Source organism: Apis dorsata, unplaced genomic scaffold, assembly GCF_000469605.1.
Source record: "Apis dorsata unplaced genomic scaffold, Apis dorsata 1.3 scaffold_168, whole genome shotgun sequence".
Lineage (NCBI taxonomy): Eukaryota > Metazoa > Arthropoda > Insecta > Hymenoptera > Apidae > Apis > Apis dorsata.
Window position 1 is genome coordinate 65,823 of NW_006263456.1, and position 5,404 is coordinate 71,226.

Consider the following 5,404-nt stretch of genomic DNA (forward strand, 5'->3'; position numbering starts at 1 on the left):
TTTGTTCGTTTTTTAATTTATTTATTTTTTTTTTTTTAATATATATACACATATATAATACTCTGTCTGGTAGGTTGTTAACCGCTTTTGACCTAACGTTTTTTGCTAACACCGATATCAGTTCTCTGGAATTTGATGTTTAATCTATTTTTTTTGCTGCATTTGTCTATATTCATATATTCTCTCGGGCATATAACTATATATATATATATACATACATCAGATAATCTTTCCCTAGATTCGAGTGTACGTGTGTGTTTCTGTGTGTGTGTACATATAATATGCATACAACTTTCGCTCGGGGTTAAACAAAGGAACGGACAGTAGTAGTATAGCTTGTCGGATATTTTTTGCTTCATTTGAGGCTTTTTTTTTTTATTATTATTATTATTCTTTTCATCATTAGAATATTCCTTTTTTTTTTTTCCTTCAGTTTTTTAGTTTCGACAATCTGGAACTGGCATTTTCTTGCGTCTTTTTTTATTTTTATTTTTTTATTTTTTTTTATTTTTTATTTTTTTTTTTTTTTTACCTTAATGCTAGAGATAACTCTTCCAAGTTTGACTTCTTTTTTTATTTTGCTTGTAGAATGGAAAAAAAAAAAAAAAAAAAAAGAGAAATATAATAGACAAAAATTCGAATTGACAAAAATATATAACAGGAATCATAGTGAATTGATATTCGAATTGATGTTCTTCGATCGTGCTCGTATTATTATATATACATACACAACAGTATTTTTACGTATTACAATTGTTGTTTTTTTTTTTTTTTTCATTCTTGCTGCAACCAGGTTTTTTACGTTTTTATGTCACTGTTCAGCATACTCGTTCCCCGGTCGAGAAAATGAGAAAGACAACAAGGACGGGGTCAGTTTAGACGAGCTTACGATCGTTGCTTCCCTGTATATTCCACACACACAGATTTTGTTAACATTAATATCTTCAGTCTAGTCGTTGTACTGAATGGCCCGCTGAGAAGAGGGCTTCCAACATTTGATTCGCAAATTGATTGATTTATCTGTTATCGTGTACAGAATAATTGGCGTCAATATATGTTAACCCAAATTTATTCCAATGGAAAATATCATTTTTCCGTTTGATTAATCTCGCTTCAATTTTCTCTTTGTTGCGTTTCTTTAATTAAAAAGAATTTGCGAATCAAACGATCCTCGTTTATAGGCACGCTCCTTGCACACAAAGTGTTGGGAATGCTAAAAAAAAAAAAAAAAAAAAAAAAAAAAAGAAGTAAAGCGAAAAGAGAAAAGATGGCAAAAAGCAGAAAAAAAAGATTACCAAAATTACAGACCCAAACCGTTCACGTAAAAAAAAAAAAAAAAAACGAGTCCTTTGTTCTCGCCCATTCGAATCTCACCAATTTTTGAAACTTGTATCGTGTATTCGTGTCGTATCGTGAAAACGATCACGATCAGAAGCAAGCTGATTTATCGACTTGCCCGATGATCTAGTGAAAAAAAAAAAAAAAAAAAAAAAAGAAAAAAAGAAAAGAAAGAAATTAAAGAGCAATAAATTTCTAGAGTACAATGTCACGATAAATAGAAATAGGGAATGATCATTTTTTGAATACAGAAAAGTTCTACTGCAAATTTCCCTTTTAATTCGACCTGCGCGAGCAATCGACCTTCTTAAATCCATTATTCTTCGGAAATAATAACGAGAAAAGAAAAATAAGAAAAAAAAAGAAAAAAATTCGTAAAAGAAAAAAAAAATCATTCAATAACAATATATCTGTTTCTATGTGTCGATTATTCGCGCACCAGTAGCAATTAATTAATATACGTATACGATCCGATTTTTTAGAGCATGTAATGTACCGTGAATATGCTCTAACACTGAAATGAGTTTGAATGTGCGTGTCCAATGAATTTTTCAAAAAGAACATGTGCGTGTGATTGTGGGGAGAAAGACAGGACACTTGTCTTCTGCCCTTGTTGCGTGAAACGCGTGAATGGCGCGTGACTGTGGACGAGTGATTCTGATGTAAGACACTGTGAGAGTTGTTTTTTTTTTTTCTCCCCCTCCTCCTTTTCCTTTGTAACTATCGTTCGCGATCGATTTCGCGAAGTGTCCGTAATAAAAGTATCTGGCACATTTTCTTTCAGTTACTGGACACCCTCCCGGTGTGCCAAGATTTTAATCGACAAGTGTGCAACCGTCCCGCCTGCAAGTTTATCCATCTCAGTGACGGTGAGTTTTCATGATCTACCGCTACGCGGCGCGGTGTGTTAATTCCCTTCCCTTAAGTAATGGAAGGTGAAGCTTGTTTTTTATATATATATATATATATATTCTTTTCTTTTTCTTATTCTTTTTAGTTTTTATTAAATATTTTTTTTTTACATTTTTCATTTCGTATTTCGTGAGTTTTGTTTTATTTTATTTTTATTTATATGTCGTTGACGATTTTCTAGCTACGAAACGTTGATGCAGTACGTTAATGCAAGCTGTTATTTACGTATCATTAAATGCATTGGATGAAACATCTGTCACGTGTACAGTGTTTGTGCGTATTTTTTAAACTCGAGTAATAAAAGTTGCGAGATAATATTATACCAATTGTTAATAGTTTATATTTGATTTCGATGAACGTATATACGTTCCTTACGTGTCGAATCGATTTTCTGGTCAGATGGTATTTGTATTTTGCGGCCATTTTGCCGTTGACGACCGCGCATCCACCGCAAAACGATCGTGTTCGCAATATACGATCACGATGACAAATCTATTGGTCACCGCTGTTTCGAACGCGGACGCAACTTTATCAAAGTTACAAATTACTCGATTTACTCGAATTACCGTTAAAAATTTTACAATTCGGTTCTGAATCGTCTATAACCGCGAATCGTTAACAAAATTAATCATGCGTGCGAATATTTTTAAGCGAATTACGAACGAAAAGCTGCAAAAAAAAAAAAGAAGAATATGTATCGATAAAACATAATATAATCATAAATAATTTTTATTCACGAGGATCGTCGTGAAGCTAAGAAAAATTCTCGAAAAAAATTGTATTTTTTTTTTTTTTTTCTTTTATCCAATCTCTAACTCTTAACTTTTCTCTCTTTTATCCAATCTCTAACTGTTAATCCAATTCCAACATTTTCCAGGAAACGTGGAGGTGATCGAGAATCGCGTGACCGTGTGCAGGGACGCAGTGAAGGGCGCGTGCATGCGACCCCAGTGTAAATATTATCACATACCGGTCGCGTTGCCGCCAGCGCCCTTGATGGCGATCACATCGCCTGCGACGCCCTAGTTACTCCTTCTCGTTTAGCGGATGTGTGTATCACGACGAGGCGAGGAGCTAGAACAACCGGCAGACAGATGCAGATGATGGTGCGGACGAGGGAGAGAAAAAAGTCTTGAGAGAAGATTTGAAGATACTCGACGAGGGATCGATAGAGAAGAAGAAATGGAAAACGACCGACGAAACGAGGAAAAAAAAAAAAAATAAATAGATGAATAAAAGAAAATGGAAAAATGGAAGAGAGGTAACAAGAGATAGATAGATAGATAGATAGAGAGAGAGAGACATAGAGAAAGAGAGTAAAAGGACAGGAAAAAGAGGAAGGAAGAAGAGAGCTTCTCGCGTAAAACGGCCTTGATGATCACATTGAGCAAGATCGATAAGGAGAAACAAGAGAGATGCATATGTGTTTCAATGTGTCTTCGTCGTTCTCTTCGTCGTCGTCGTCGTCGTCGTCGTCGTCGGTGACACAGGAAGGATCGACTCGATTCTATTTCATCCTCCTCTGCGAATCTCCTCCGATACGTAGGTTTTCGTCGAGCTAGATAGAGATCGGGAGAAAAGGCGAGCGTGATCGAACGCGGATCAAAGAGGGAGGGGCGGGTCGAAGAAACGAAATTCGTATTGGTTCCCAGCCATGGTTGATGGAAAGAATGGGTACGAATTTCGTCCCCTTCTTCTCGCCTCCTCCCTCCTCGTGCTATCCCTTGAAGATGAAAAACGCGCATTCGAAAAAAAAAAAAGTAATAAATGAATAAATAAATAAAATAAAAACGAATGACGAAATGAAAAAAAGCTAGAACTTCGTTCGTCGTGGATGATGTTTCTCTCTGGCTCCGCTAATTTATTTTCTCCTCCTCGCGCGCATAATGTGTTCGTCCTTCACTTTCGTTAAATATCACTTTCGATGATCAGATGATCGTGCTCGTTTCGGGAACGTGTTTCTCGATAATGGTTATCTGGTTTAATTAAGATTATTTCGTTCGTTGAATGTGTCGCGAACAAAATTGAGTGCAATATTCGTGATTATAGGATGGAGTGGTCGTCGAATTGTCGAAGATCAGCGAGAGAAACGTACACTCGAGGTCGGCGGTCACGAGGTCTTCCTTGATCCTGCCTCTTCTTTTTTTTTTTTCTTGCCTAATTCCCTTAACACTTCCATGAAAAAAGAGCCAAAACAAGATACGAGTATATCGAATAACTAATTCTAGAAAAAAAATTTTTTTTTCAAAAAATCCATCAAACTTCAAAGTATACCTTCGTTTAATTGTCTGCATAGACAATTTCTTTTTCAAAGCTTTTTCATCGAGCTCGATCTCGCTCGATTCTTTCTTTGTTATTAATCACCACCATTTCTTTTGTTTCGATATCTCTTTCTTCTTTTTTTTTTTTCCATCCCTTCAATTATATCCACTTCACCTTCCAATTTCCGGAAACACCCATTTCCGTGGAAAACTTCCATTAACCTCGAGTGTCTTATTCGATTCGTGATTTCTGTGTTCTTCCACGCGATCGCTGATCGAGAATAAATTGAGAAGAATTTACCAGTTCATCGCGAGACACGTTCTCGAGAGAGAGAGAGAGAGAGAGAAAGAGAGATATATATATAGAGAGAGAGAAACAGGGAATCGCGGTTTATGTTCCGTAAGATCTTGGTACCATTATGTGTACATATATTATATACACGTACTATGCATACAGAGGGAAACGTGGTTAGAAGTTATACGATCCCCTGGGAAACCGAGTATATCCCGAGTTGCGGGATCGTAAAATTTCTTCGCGTTCGTGCCAATCGAACGAATTCATATCGTACGAGTAGTAGGCTTGCTCGGTTCAGTGGATATGATATCATCAGATATGGAATAATTTAACTCTTTTGATGTTGGTACCGTTCATTTTATTATCTCTTGCCGGATCGATACCATTATCGTATCGTATCGAGGAATTCTTATTGAATTCCCATTTCAAAGCCATTTTCCGACTGTTGAAGTCATTCTGTTGGGGGAAATAATGATTATTGGTTCCTACGAAAGAGAAAAATATTTATATTATTGTGTATAGTTTTTAGATAAGTAGTAAGATGTTAAAAAAAAAAAGAGGGAGAGAGAGAGAGAGAGGGAGGGAGAGAGAGGGAGGG

General features: G+C 36.1%; 1 long non-coding RNA gene across 1 annotated transcript in view; it reads left to right on the plus strand.

Moving 5' to 3' along the window:
- The window catches only part of LOC116185383, a 4,007-nt gene extending 549 nt beyond the window's left edge, over positions 1-3,458 (plus strand). Inside the window, exons 2-3 of the long non-coding RNA XR_004150224.1 lie at positions 2,123-2,207; positions 3,128-3,458. This is a non-coding gene — a long non-coding RNA (uncharacterized LOC116185383). The remainder of the gene's footprint in view (positions 1-2,122; positions 2,208-3,127) is intronic.
- Positions 3,459-5,404: the final 1,946 nt, after the last annotated feature.